This window comes from Planococcus citri, chromosome 4 (genome assembly GCF_950023065.1).
Source record: "Planococcus citri chromosome 4, ihPlaCitr1.1, whole genome shotgun sequence".
Lineage (NCBI taxonomy): Eukaryota > Metazoa > Arthropoda > Insecta > Hemiptera > Pseudococcidae > Planococcus > Planococcus citri.
Window position 1 is genome coordinate 41660973 of NC_088680.1, and position 14587 is coordinate 41675559.

The 14587-nt window shown below is 34.9% G+C and overlaps 1 protein-coding gene across 2 annotated transcripts in view; it reads right to left on the bottom strand.

Moving 5' to 3' along the window:
- Positions 1-14587, bottom strand: part of LOC135845095 (growth factor receptor-bound protein 14-like) — a 177477-nt gene that overhangs the window by 133459 nt on the left and 29431 nt on the right. Inside the window, exon 1 of one of the 2 annotated variants that reach the window (XM_065363562.1) lies at positions 54-300. The exons of the other annotated variant lie outside the window; for it this stretch is intronic. The gene's annotated coding sequence lies outside the window, so the exon portion shown is untranslated. Of the gene's footprint in view, positions 1-53; positions 301-14587 lie in introns of those variants that run through there. 2 annotated transcript variants of the gene reach the window in all.

Below are 14587 nucleotides of genomic sequence, written 5' to 3' on the forward strand. Positions count from 1 at the left end.
ATGATACACAAACTCGCATTCATACCGAAGCATGAACCGAGCAACAAACTTACCTCATGCAACTACATAAATCTTCACCTCGTCTACACTAACACAGGTAGTACTTGCTACTTCAACTAATTAGCGACGAAATTTGCGCCACCTTAGATCGCGCCGCACACTGAATGCATATTAGGAAGCAAAGGGAGCGGAGCGGGATTGCACAGAAGGGCATCCAACGACCGTCAACCGTAACCGTACCTTATAACGAACTCAACAACGACGTCGACATCGCATCGGGGGACCGAAAGCGAAAATTGAGACCGCACACCGTTTACAGCGCACCAGATTTGACGTAAATCAGCTGTTATTTTTCTCTCGTTTGTTTATATTCTTAAATAAACGAGTATACGTTACGTAGACGTGTATACGTATAGCAGGTTACTATGTGGCAGACGACAAGCAATGACGTGATATTATGAGCATATTATATTGAATCGTAGTCCACGCCCCACCTATCAAAGCAACACCTCCACGTGCATCGTGCGTCAGGTAATTCGATCAGCAGTCGTTAATAGGGAAAAATTCAAGGGAAATTGTTACAAGAGCGAAAAAGAGAAAATCGTATCAACTATTGACCTAGATTTTCGCAAATTAAAAATGCAAATTCTTTTCAGTTTTCTAATCTAAAGAGAGCTATTCTTTTCAATTTTCCTGGAAAAAAATTGAACATTGTTTCAAATAAATTAGTTTATGATTACGATCGGTCAAAAGTACCTTAAAAACATTAAAATCACGTAAAAATTTCAAAAATGTCACGAAAAATAAATATTTAACACATACTGAGCACAATAAAATGCCAAAATTGAAAAAAAATTCCCCACAAACTCGTTTTTTTCCGACTTTTTCTCCAAAATTATTTGCGTTTTTCTAGTCCTTTTTATTATTAGAGAAATGCTTCAAATTTTTTTCAATTTCAATAAAATATTCGTAAACAAATGAAATAATTTCACAAAAAGACAATAATGAATCAAAATGATCATTTTTTTTATTTTTTCGAATTTTTTATAATTTTATAGACTCGGTTTTTTTCAACTTTTTCTCCAAAATTATTCGTGTTTTTCTGGTCCTTCAAAATGGAGAATGTTTCACAAAAGGACACATAATGAATCAAAATAATGAAAAAAATTTTCATCGACATTTTTTTTCAAATTTTTTAATAAAATTCTTCATCAACATTTTTTTTCAAGTTTCAACCAATTTTTTCATTTTTATCGACATTTTCCAAAAATTGATTCATTTTGAAAAATATTAAAATTTTTGAGTTGCCTGCCCCCTCGAATGTTGGACCAAATAATACAATCCTACAATGAATTGTGGCATAATGATGCCAAATTTTGGCAAAGGTAAAGAGTCTCATCCAAACTCCAAACTCTTCTCGATTCCCCCATAATCATAAAAACTATAATCGCGTTGGAGTAACTCTCAGAAATGAATTAATTTAGGTCCTCGCCCTCCTAGAACCAAGATTATCACTGGCAATACTTTCTGAGACCCAAGACTGTACATTGTGATTCGCAGACGCGTAATTTATTGATAAATGTGCAGTGTGCACACACATACACTTACGAAGACGTGGCATACATTACATGTACTTTACCTCACCACTACACTAAAATAGCGCCACATATAACGTAGCCTTATTGTAAACAACAATGAAATCTAGAAGTAAACAACATTCCAAGTAGCGTACCATTCGTAGAAGTAAGCGCCAGTGTACTAAGAATTGACTTTTACGTTACACGTAGGTACATACAATGTAAGTATATACACGTAATCGGCAGGTTACGACCCTAGAGGAGTCGCCATTAGATAGTCGAAAAATTCTAAAAAATTAATCCCATTCTACGAAAAATAGGCTACGGAATGGCGAATTGGCGACAACGTTGGAATCGGCGGTACTTTATCACATTCCCCCTCTGCTTTCACTTACTGCTTCAATACACACAACACACGCACGCGAAATTTTCCAAACTCGTTTTTCATTTTTTTAATCAGCTTTCCGGCGACATTCGTAATAATTCTCAAAAATTATCTTCGTACGTCACCGAATCAGTATGACGAAACAGGTTCCCACATGTACATACGGCAAGGGGGTCTCCCCTTGTACCTCTGTCGTGCTTCTTAACTCGAGACCCGAACATATAACCTTACACTCGAGTGTACGAATACCATATACGTGATAAAAAAAAAATACACATAAAATAAAACTACCAATCGTTTTACAATAGACGGCGATTTATGATGTGGCAATTTTTTTTCTTCTTTTTGTGCGTCGATAAAAATTACCTCGTGTATGAATATTTATTTCATGTACTTGTAAGTTGCCTTTACGTCGATAAGCGTGGCGAGAAAACCAGCTGGAAAAATTTTCCGTTATACCAATTATGTGCGAGAATAATCGACATGGCGCTATTTTTTCAGTCAAAATCAACAGACGATTACGAGAAACGATTAATAATAATTGATATGCCAACGAAATCGTAAACAATACTGGTTCCAAATTGACAACTTGAAAAGCTGAGCAAAACGAAAAGCTCCCCAAATGAAAGGAGGATTTATAACCAAGATAAAGGTCAGCGGAAAAGTTGAAAATATGATGGGTGGGGGTAAAAGGGGTACCGCACTGAAACTGATTTTCAATTTGAAGCATCGAAAAATATGAGAAAAATCATCCCTAGAATAAAAAAACCACACTTCTCAACCTGCTTGAATAAATCACCATTTATTTCCAAATTTCCAGGTCAAGGGGCAAGCGTTGAACCATTTTGAAACATGCAGAATGCTCAAGGTGAATTAGTGAACTGATATCTCTAATTATAAAAGAGAGGAGAAAAGAATCAAAAAGGAAGAGAAAAGATGAAATTGGGGATCGACTCTTCTCTTCTGCTTGCACAAAAAATTCATACGAGTAAGTATAATTATGAAAAAAAAATGAATACAGAAAAAATCCAAGATAAATTGGAAAAATTATTCCTTTAGGCAAATTACAATTCGTAGAGACTGGAACTTGACGAAATTATACATTCGCATGTGGTCAAGGTAATTGACATATTTTGCGATATGTTTACAATTCATGAAATTCCTATAGTGAATTGAATCCCATATCATTTTGCATATTTTAGGCATTCAAAACGAATATTTCTCACTACATATTTTGGGCATTTGACTTTTTTTTTTCAAAGTGTAGAGCCCATTTACTTCTACATACGCTACTTTGACTAAATTTTTTATTCCAAAATTTGTTTAGGAAGGTCGAAAAAAGAATGGTCAAGATGAAAAAATTTTAAAAATGCGTCGATTTTTATTTCGAAATAATAATTAATTCAATTCATATAACTGTAGGGGGAAAGGGAGGAGGGATGAAGTAGTATCATCAACAAATTTGCTTTATTGTTTGGTTAAAAAATCGTTTTATTCAATTTTCCAGGCATAGATTGAGAAAAATTTTGAAGTGGGAGGACAGAGCGGGGAAGGTTGAAATAAAACAATTTGATGGAATTTTCCATAAAACGATGTTTGTTTGACTTGAATATCACTATATCAGTTTTGTCCAAATCAGATATGAAGGGTAAGGGAAGCTACCCCCAGCCCACAATTTAGCCCATTTCTCAAACTCAGGTCACCAATTTTTCAACCCACAGTGTAATTTTTGAAATCCAAATTCAAGAAGGAAGTTTTAATACGAATTAACAAAATGATAGAATTTTTCAAGATGAAAAAAATGACAAATTTCTCAATATTCGGAATTGGTGTACTGTCTCAGCTGTTCTTTTTCGAGAGGATAGGAAAAGTAAGAATGCCAAAGACAATTCATCGCATGAAAACAACGTGTCCTCCTCCAAATCCTGGGATAAATATCTACCCTTCAATCCTCCTACAATATTTTTAAAAAACCTACGCACGTATAATCGTAAAATCATAACTCACTCATTCATCGGATGTTTACAACTTACGACGTCAATCAACTTATCAATGACGACATATTACCAATATTTTCCATCACTGGGTATGAGATCCAGATGACATTCATTTCCGTTTGACCTTCCCTTATTCTACAGTTCACACAAAAGCTACTAGCAAAAATAATGCAGTCGCATCCCTAATTGTGAAATGTAATTTCTTTATACTTAATGGGTACGATTTGGGTCAAAGGTTCTTTTCTCAAAACCATTCAAATTTTGTTATTGAATTCGGAATTAGTTTCCACTTACGAGAATTTGGTAAAAAAAAAAAAATGGTAAGTAAGTATTTTCCCCTCAATATGTCAGTCTTCAAATTACTCTGAAATTGACAACTAGATCAAATTGACTAAATACCAACGTCTGACGTCAATGACGTCATAGATGTTCAAATGAATAAGAAAGACATTCAGTGAAATTTCGGTTTTTTTCCACTCAATTATTTACGTTTTTGTGCAGGTATCTCTATTCTCTGTATATCCCTCTCCATCCAAGATTAGAAAACAATTCGAGAATATCGCGTATATTTTTGAAAACTTTTGTGAAATATGCCACGTTTTCGTATTTTGACTTGAAAAAATACAGACAGAATGCCTAATTTGATTTTCGAAAATGCAAAGCGTAGCAAGTGCCTTTAGCTACGCTGAAAATAATGATTCCTACTGGGAATGACAAAAAAGTTGAACAGCGTATTTGAAGATGAGTTTTCTCCAGTTGTAGTAATTTTTCGACAGAATTCTCGATTTCTTTATCACGAGTGGAAAATTTTGAGAATTGATTTTCAAAACCAAAATTACAAATCGACTCAAATTTCAGTTTTCAAAACTGAAATTACGATATTAGAAAGTTGGGAATTCTTTTTGTAGGTACAGTAATGCTATCCCGAATTCTCAAAATCTTGCGAAAAATCAATCCAAGAGTTCAGAAAATTCAATCAAAGTCACTGGTTTCCCATTCGATCGACAAATTTTACAAACTACTACACTAGTATACACAGTTACACACATTAGGCAATTTTTGGTGGCAGAAAATGATTTCATTTTTCAAAAAAATACGCTCATTCGCCTACACTACACCTCTCATTCACAAAATTTTTCTTTCAAGAACTACACAATACGAGAATTATCGAGTAGATTCTACCTTAAAAAATCTACCGAAGCGTTAAACCGATCACGTGTAATAATTTTTCAGTCATTGTCCCACATATGGCTAAAAAAAATACGTACGTAAAACGAAAAAAAAGCACACACAGGGTGAGCCCACAATCCACATATTTAGCGCAAACAAATTACGCGCGTATCACGTTTCAACACCTGCCAATTACGCGAGCGCGATTTTGTTTGTATTAGAACGCGTCGTCGCCGTCATCATCAACGCCTATTTTTTTTCTCTCAATGTAAAAAATGTTCATACGCATACGAATTTTACGTACGTATGATTTCAGCGTCGCGACACTGATCACGTAGATTCGCTCATATTTACGTACATACGAACGTAGTTTGAATTTTCAATAATTTTACATCCAATGTAAGTCACCGCTTTTATATTTTTTGAGGGCGTGTGCTGAAACATTCGAAAACAAAATCCTGTACCTATTTTTTTCGTAGCAGAATTCAGAATCCTTCAGTTCCTAAAATTACGAGTACCTATTGCTTTCTTTTTACGTAATCGTCGCAAATGCGCGTCAACAACCAATTTCATTTCAAGAAATGGTTGTACGAGACATGCAGACCAGAGGAGGGGAGGGATAAAAATTTCAGCATCAAAAAATTACAGTATCTATAGGGTCATTCCATGCCAAATCGGCAGATTTTTGCACGAGGGTTCTTCCATTTTTTCCAAAATCAGATCATGTGCGGAGGTCATCGAACGATGACGAATGACGCAAACCGGACATTTTTTCGATTTTTTTTTGACGGAGCTGTGGCGCTTCAAAGTTCTCCAAAATGGCCGAAAATTAAATATTTCAGTTGCAAATTGCTCCGGTTGTACGTGGTATAGAATTTTCAACTTTTTTTCAAATTGTAGTACTTTGAGAGGGTAATCGACGAATGATGTCAAAATCAGTGTTGCCACTTTCTAAAACCTAAAAAAGTCGATTTAAAAACTTTTAATTTAAATATACCCACGATGTCCTCCTGTAAAAATTCTGAAAAATTCTCAGTTCTAGTCCTCTTTATGTAGAACATATCAAAAAATTGGACTGGCATTTTTTTTCATTTTCGAGAAAAAAAAATTACAAGTTTAATTTTTATTGCAAAAGTACCATCGGAAACTTAAACAATGAAATTTTTGCATTTTTGAAATATTTTACCAATGTGTAGATGAATATGTGATAAAAATCCTCCCCCAATTTTTCAACGAATTGACAAGAAATACCATTTTTCGTGCTATAATTTTATTTTAAGAGAGAAATTGTTGAAAAGAAAAGTTCCTACTTTTTACTTCACTTTTCAATTTTTACTAAAAAAAAGGGGGTGTGATTTAATACCACGACAAAAAAGGGCGTCAGCACGACAAGCATGAGCACTTTCACGTCAGAAAAATCATTACCACGACTAAATCGGAAATTCCCGACAATAAAGAGCTTACCCCGACATAAAAGGTACTCCAACGACAAAATAATGTATCAAACGACGAATTAAAAAATTCACGACATTTTATTACTTTCAACTGCTATATAAAGCAATGCACGACAAAATTTTTCTATCAAAAACAGGCATTTCACCGACAAAAATTAATTTTTGAAAAATATAAAAATTACATTGAAAAATATACAAAGAAACGAAGTAGGTATGTAGAAAATTGCTGTTTATAGAAGTAATGTTTTGTGGATTTTGATGGGCGACTCCTCTTCCTCTTTTGACCTCAGGGAGGAAGCGAAAGGGGGCTAAGGGGTGACAGTAAGCACCCCTCCGGTTCCGCAAAAGTAGGAAAAACTTAGGGAATTGTAAGAAATTCCAGAAAGTTTGGAAAATACAAAAATTCCAACAATATTTTAGTTTCAGTTTTCAAAAATTCAAATTTTTTACAATCATGTATTAAATTATCTTTCATTTGCCGACAAAATCACCGATCTTATCCTCAAAATTCACATTTTTTCCCCTAAGCTTTCATCCTCGCTTCGCTTAGGCCAGTTTGGTTCTCTTCTACTGAGTTACAATTTCACTCAAATTTTTTTGAAAGAAACCCTCTGTTGATTATTTGTCAAAATTTGTACAAAATTATAACTGTAAAGTCGTTAATTTAACCATAATCGAACTGATAATGTCCTGTCGTGTATGAAATTATTTTGGCGTGAATACTGCTTATTTCGTTTTTAAATTGTAGTCGTTCAAAAATACTTTTTTGTCGGGCTTCATCTGGCGTGAAACCTCATCATTTTTCGTCGTTCATTCATACTTTATGAACGAAAAAATGCTTGTCGTGATGACGCCCTATTTCGTCGTGCAAAAAATATTTCCCCAAAAAAAAGCGAGTGACCAATCAATTTACTCATCAGAGGTCACTGACCTCATTGATGAAGTCAAATATCAAGTTTCACTCTCTCCACTCCTCCACCTTCGCAATTCAGCACCCATTTTTGATATTTTTCAGTACATTTCTTTCAAAACTGAAAAACCCAAAAATGTTAGAGGCTCTAGAAAGGCTTAAAACTACCACTATTCGATTAATTAGGTGGACAAAAATGATTTTTTATTTTGTGTGTTCTAGATAGGCAAAAAATATATCAATTTGAAGCTCTTGCAGAGACCTTTAAAATGAGACTCACACGACTTACTTTTCACACTTTTCAATGAACTTTTCACTTTTCATTTCACCAAAATTACTTTTCTGAAAAGTGCACATCTCTAGGTAAAATATTTCAAAAATGCAACGTCACAGAGGAGTTCTTTGAGTGAAAAGACAAAATTATTTTCAAGGTAATTTAAATTTTGATTGAAATTGTTCGTTCAATTTTATTTTTCAATTTTTATGAAAGTTTTGAAGCTATAATTGTAAGTAATTTGTTGAGAAAGCTACTAGGATTTTTTCAATTTGCAGGCAACTTATGCATTTTTTTTCAAATTTGAAAAACATATTTTCGAGATACGTATTTTACTACAAAATTCAATAATTTTTACAGACATAATTCTCTATGAGCTTTATGAAAAAAACGTACAAATCGAATTCCCCAAAGTGACTTCTGAGATCCCCTCCCCCGGCAACAGAATAAAAACTCGTAAAGCTTCACGTGGCGGGGGGGGGGGGGGTCTTGGCTTAAAACGAGATCAAAAATGCATTTTTTAAAAAACATTTTGTGAACTATTAAAGAATATAGGGAAGTCTTGGAAATGCCTCCTTCAAAGAAAATCCTCATTTTTCAATTGAACGGGTGAGAATAGAAAGGAACTAACTATAGTAAGTCCACTTTTCAAATTTTTAGGAAACACAAAAAAATAGATGTGCCAAAACCGAACCTAACTATTTCACCTACGTCCCCACGCGATTATTTTTCATTCCATGAATCGCTGAAACCAGATTGGTTGTCTTTATCGAGCCACAAACCATGACGTATTTTCGTTTCGCGAACTACCAAAAATAACTCTATTTTCAGGTCGACAACTTAAATAAGGACACCGTCGTCTGCGGCAAAGTTGACAAGACTGAAATCAATACAACAAAATAGTACACACACAAGCATCGTATCGTTCGTGTAATAAGAACTGACCAACGACACGGTTATATAAATTTCACAAGACGTATTTGCTTGCGTTCACGGTCGAGAAAATTTAAACCCATTTTGCCTCTTCGCTGGCATGCCCAGCAAAGCTCGAAATCATAAACGCGCGAAAATCGAAAAAGAAAAAAATAAACCCACACTATACGTGGTAGAAAACTGGCCGCCTCCAGCTCCATTTTTTCTCCAGTCCCTTTTTCCTTCTTTATATAGGAGTTTCTTCCGCCGCGTTAAATTTCTTTTTTCGTACGTACACGCGTGTTGTTGGCGCGTTGTTTATTCGAAAATTTATCCGACTTGTGCAGTGTTGGTTACCTCCAGCCAGCCAGCAAAATAAAATACCGTCGAGGTAAAAATTTACAAACACGCGGCTTTACATTTATTATCTGTTTCGCTCACACTTACACGCGCATACAACATACCGAATCGAAAACACCATCTCGCTTAGGCTCGCCAAACTATAAATTGCGCCGCGCCGCCACGACCTTTACGAGCTTTTTCTCCATATTACAAATTCCCCCGCGAGTTATATCGCGTAAAATTTCATTTCGATAATACACGGCGTTAAAAACGTATATACCTATGTTAAGGTACCTACCTATATGCTTCGATTCGCGTCTTCGTACATATATGAACGCAATATTGCCGCGTACATATACCTACATATTAACTCGACGTATAAAACAAACAATTAGGAGTTGAAAAATATAATTTTTAATAAATATACCCTGCGATCATGTCGAATCAGTACTCATTAGTGTGCCTTGTGCCAGATTTAATGAACAAAATGGTAGGTTCACAGAACGTAGGTAATATAGTATGTTACATTGTTTGTTTATTAGATTCAAATGATGTCTATTAACTTGTATGTATTTTACAATGAATTGGATGAGGTTGGTCCGTTGGAGGATTTTTACCTGTCCTATGCACTGGAAATTTTGACAATGCGAGCTCAAATTTTTTGCAGAAACGTTACTTTTTTCTAATCACTCGAGAAGGATTAATTTAATTCGACTGTACAAAATTATAAAAACGAGGTTCTCGTAATTCAAAGGAAGAAATTCAAAATTCGTCGAAAAAAACCATTCATGAGCACACTTTTGGATGAAAATGAAAATTTCAGAACAAAAATTTGTAATGAGATAACATTTAAGGATTACAATCAAATACATAAGAGAGACCATGCTCCTATACTGAGTGTTCAGTAACAGGTGTCGAATAATTCACCTGATTACACAGCAACTTACAACTACACAAGTGTCAATATTAATTTGCCAACATAGGAAATTGAAGGAGCACAGTTATGAAGTAAGCAACTTACTGTTGATTTTTTGAGATTTAATATTGCAGATCGATCGAACGTAATTGCATAACGTCGTATAGAAAAAAAGTTCCTATCAAAGGCTAATTCCAAAATTGAAAGAACAATGATTGAATTCAATAGAACTAAAATATAATCATATCCTTTTTTGTGCTGCATGAAAACATTTTCAAATTACTTACGCAGAATTATTGATTCTTATCCAATTTGAAAACTAAAGGCATTAAAGCACTCCGAAAATTCGACTATTTTTCGCCAAAAAGCGCAATTTGCACTTACACAACGATTTTCGATAGAATACAACAAAATGAAATTGCTGGAAAAAATTGAACCCAGGACGTGATTAAATTTCAATAAGTAATCTGTCTACATCTAGAAGCGAATACTCGGTAATAATCATCAAGTTATGAAAGTTTTTACTAGTTTTAATCCAACAATAAATCATATTTATAAATCCATTAATCCTTATCAAAATCCAAAACCACGAAATACCTAAAATAGGCCTAATGTATGACTTGCTATGCTTGACTAGGTTGTCCTCCATTCTCATCTGTGGCATCTCACTACATTATATATTATTTGTAGATACCTTGTATTGTTATTCAATCAGCATTCAAATGAACGTCGTAAATTTAAGTACAGTTAAAAACAGGATTGTAAAATATTCTCAGAGTATTGATTGCTAAATCATCGGTTGAATAATTAACATGAACGATTATCGAAGTGATGTTTCATTGACAATCGTCGACTTTTAATTTTTCAATCTTTAGTACATCTTTTCCATACTTTCTCGATCGACCTCCTTGATTTTTATTTTTTGGCAATGATTTCTTATACGATTTTTTTTACTTCTAGAATTTTTAGAGAGATGGGGAGATGTGTTTTTCGTTTTACTTCGCTTTACAGGTAAATTGATTTTTTTCCAATTCGGAATGGAAAGAGAGCAGGAAAATTATTTTGTCACAGGAATGTTGAATTTAAAAAAAAAATGGCATAAGTAAGTATGTGAGGTTTTTGTTGAATTCATTTTTTTTGACCAGATGAAGCCAAAATAAGTAATGAAAAAAAACACCAAATTTTTCAATTACAAACAAATGGTACTTCATTCATTGTACCCTACACAACACTGAATCATTGAAAATTCTGAATTATAAATATTTACAAAAAAATTTTATGGGGAAAAATAATCAAAAATTTATATTTTCATATCTTTGAGGGATTTTCTATTTTAAGATGTTTTTATTTTTTTTAAATCCAAAATCCCCAGGAAAAAACAAAAAAAAAAATAATTAAGTTAGGGCCAATTCAGCAAGAAAATTATGCCAAAAATTGAGGAATATGTAAAAAGATGTATGCGCAGAAATTTGATGGGACATTCTGCTTAAAAAATTTTAAAAAACCACGATGAAAAAAAACAAGATCCACAAACCACTGATAAGTACTCTAAAGAAAGAAACAGTATTCTACGAAAAAAATTCAAGAGATTTTAAATTGAAGGAGTCGAACAACACGAATTTCGCATGGAACACATCGAACATTTCCTGACAAAATTTCATAAGACGAAAAATTAGACGTGACCGAAGGCAAGGTCATATAATGATATATACAAAAATAATATGCACTTTCGACCTACTTCTAATTTTGAAGAGGCTGAATAAGCAAACAAATTCGTATAACGTCGTCGGTTAAAATTTTTCGATAGCAATTTAAATTTGCAATGAATTCCTTAAAAGTTGAGAGTAGGTCAAAAGTGCACCCGCAACTTTTTTAAATTGCATCACACAATGTTTTCGGAAACGACAAAACATTTTTTTGCGGAGTGAAATTCATTTCCTCTTGAAAAAAAAAACAGTCAGTTTTTCAAATTCTATCACAAAAACAGTGGAACTGGAAGAGTATAAAATTGTCGTAATCTATCGTGAAAAGAGGACCTTTTCCCGACCCCCTAAATCACCCTCATATTCGCATTTTTGAGATCAAATCCACAAAACCGCAATCAAAGGTTTTCCAAAGCTCTGAAAATTCAGCACCTCCGGTGAAGGGAGTTGGGAGAGGGGAAGCTGATGCTCTGAAATGACTCGTATTGGACCACTCTTGAAATATCAAACTGCAACCACTCTCATTCGGCGACCTTTTCAAGGGTTCTCAAAGCTGAATTTTTCGATTTCAATTTTTTTCAAGTTACGTAATCAAACATTCTACATAATGGGGCTGAGGTTTGATGGTGATCACTTTTGATCTTGACTATTTTTATCGAAGGTGTCGTAGTTTTGGCACAGTTTGCAGAAAAACTGAAATTGTGGACTCATTCTGCTCTCTAGAGAAATAAGCTCCAGAGCCAAGGTGATCGACTTTTTGAAAACAGTAAAGAGGAACTTTATCGTACTAAAAGTGGGCTTTGAGAATCATGATAGATTTTTTTGAAAGGCCCCCTATAAACCTCTGGTAAAAAAATGATGAAAACATCGAATTTATACCAATAAAAAAAATCATTTTCTAAAATTTAAAATCAATAAGAGTTTTGCATTATTTTCGAAATGCCTGTAAACAGAAAACATTAAACAGCTTGCAACTCAAAAGCAAAAATCAACCTTCTGAAAAAGTTCTAACCGAAAAACGACGCACAAAAAAGAAAAATGAAAGCGGTAACAACATCAACGATGACTACAAAAGCTGCTCGACTACAAAAGAATAATTAATCAGCTAAAAAGTAGCGAATTATTGCATCATGCGACGATATTCGTCACGTTCGCGTAGGCGTAATATACGCGTCATTTTCGGGAGGAACCACTGCCGATAGAAGGAATCACACGACGACGTATACGTGTAATTCAATTTAACTGCGTATAAGGCATAGTACTACGTATGTATTTGATCACCACACATAGACTACACGGTCAGATTTCGCTTTCACCTTTACATTGCAATAGCACAAGAGGGAATTTTGATACGACAGTCGACAACGTTCACTTTACAAAGGCCCAAAAACTACAAAGGTCTGAGGTGAGTAGATTGTACACCGTAGAACCAAAATAATATTGAAAGGTGTACTTGGACGTTTCGTTTGAAGCAAACCATCCCTTAGAAAGAGGATATCACCTGAAGGGGTTCCATGCCAATATAATATGTATTTATACGGTGGATTTTGAGGTAAAAAGACGACTACAAAGGCGCGACGACGAATATATAACGACGAGGGCGATATTTAAATATAGATATTTGATACGACCGACGACACCATCATTTCCAAAAATACACACCGCGTCGTCTCGCGGTCACCGTTTCTGATCCTTGTCGAAACCGCTGACGACGTTCGTCCCATCCCAGGACATGCAAATAGGCAGGGTTGATGAGAAAAGGTTGAGACAAGACACACGTGTGGATATAAAACAGGCACGAGGTAATGTCTTCATAGACATCGATACTGTTATATGTTTGACCAAAGGTAAACGTACTGGTCGGCGGGGGAAAAAAGGGGGATCGGGGCGAAAATGCCCAAGTCGACTTGGTCTTCAATTACCGCAACAATAAAACGTCGCTGATACGACGTTTGTCATCGCTGGGCTGACCACGTTTAGATAAATTTAACCTCGGCCGCGCCGTGTTATTTTCATCTTTCAATCATTCAAGGATCTTTTCTCGCAGCTGTTTTCACGTATTTAATTTGTTTGTTTGCGCGACCACGATGCCGACGGCGGCGGCAGCGACGCGAACGCCGAATAGAGACGCGACGCGTATTTTAGAGGACGTTATGATTTGAGACGTCTGATTTTTTATTCCCTTCGTCGTTGCATTTCGGGTGATAATAACGCGACCATTCTACAGGCTGGAATAGATCGTCGTCGCCGATATCGGTGACATTTTTCTAATGTACTTTAGCCAAGTGAAATTAATGAAAAGCTCGTATGTAGTGCTGACCTTATTTGTCCAAAAAAAGGGGTTGTAATTATTCGCCATCAACCCAGCCGATGTTTTTCCACTGAAACGAGTATGAATTTGCAACATTGTACTGCATATACGAAGCGTGAACGAACGAATCCACAAGGGGCGAGAAATCGTAAAAATGAGTGCACGTGTGCGAGTCTCCTCCCAAGTGACCAATGAAAATGTGAAAGATCGTTGACCCCTCGTGTACATATAAGGACGATGTGTACGATGGTGACATTCGAGATTTCACGATTTTCAGATAATACGTACAACATGTGAAGAGCTGTGAACGACTAAGGATATATACACCGAATCTGGTAATAATTCGAATACATGATATGAGGAACGGTTTTGTGGCTTGGTTGATAATTGATAACCTACAGGGGCGGATGTAGTGTATTTTGAGTAAATTTGAAAAAAAAACTCGACATTTTAGAAAGATTTGTTTCTACTCAAAATAACAAATTATGTAGTAAAAAAATCATCAAAAACATAGTTTCAAAAACGGATTGAAAAATGAATGAACATAAGGGGTTTATCAAAATATCCAACTCGAATTGCAGGCTTTTTGCAGAACCCACACAAATTTTCTATAAAGGTTGGGGGACAGTTTTTTTC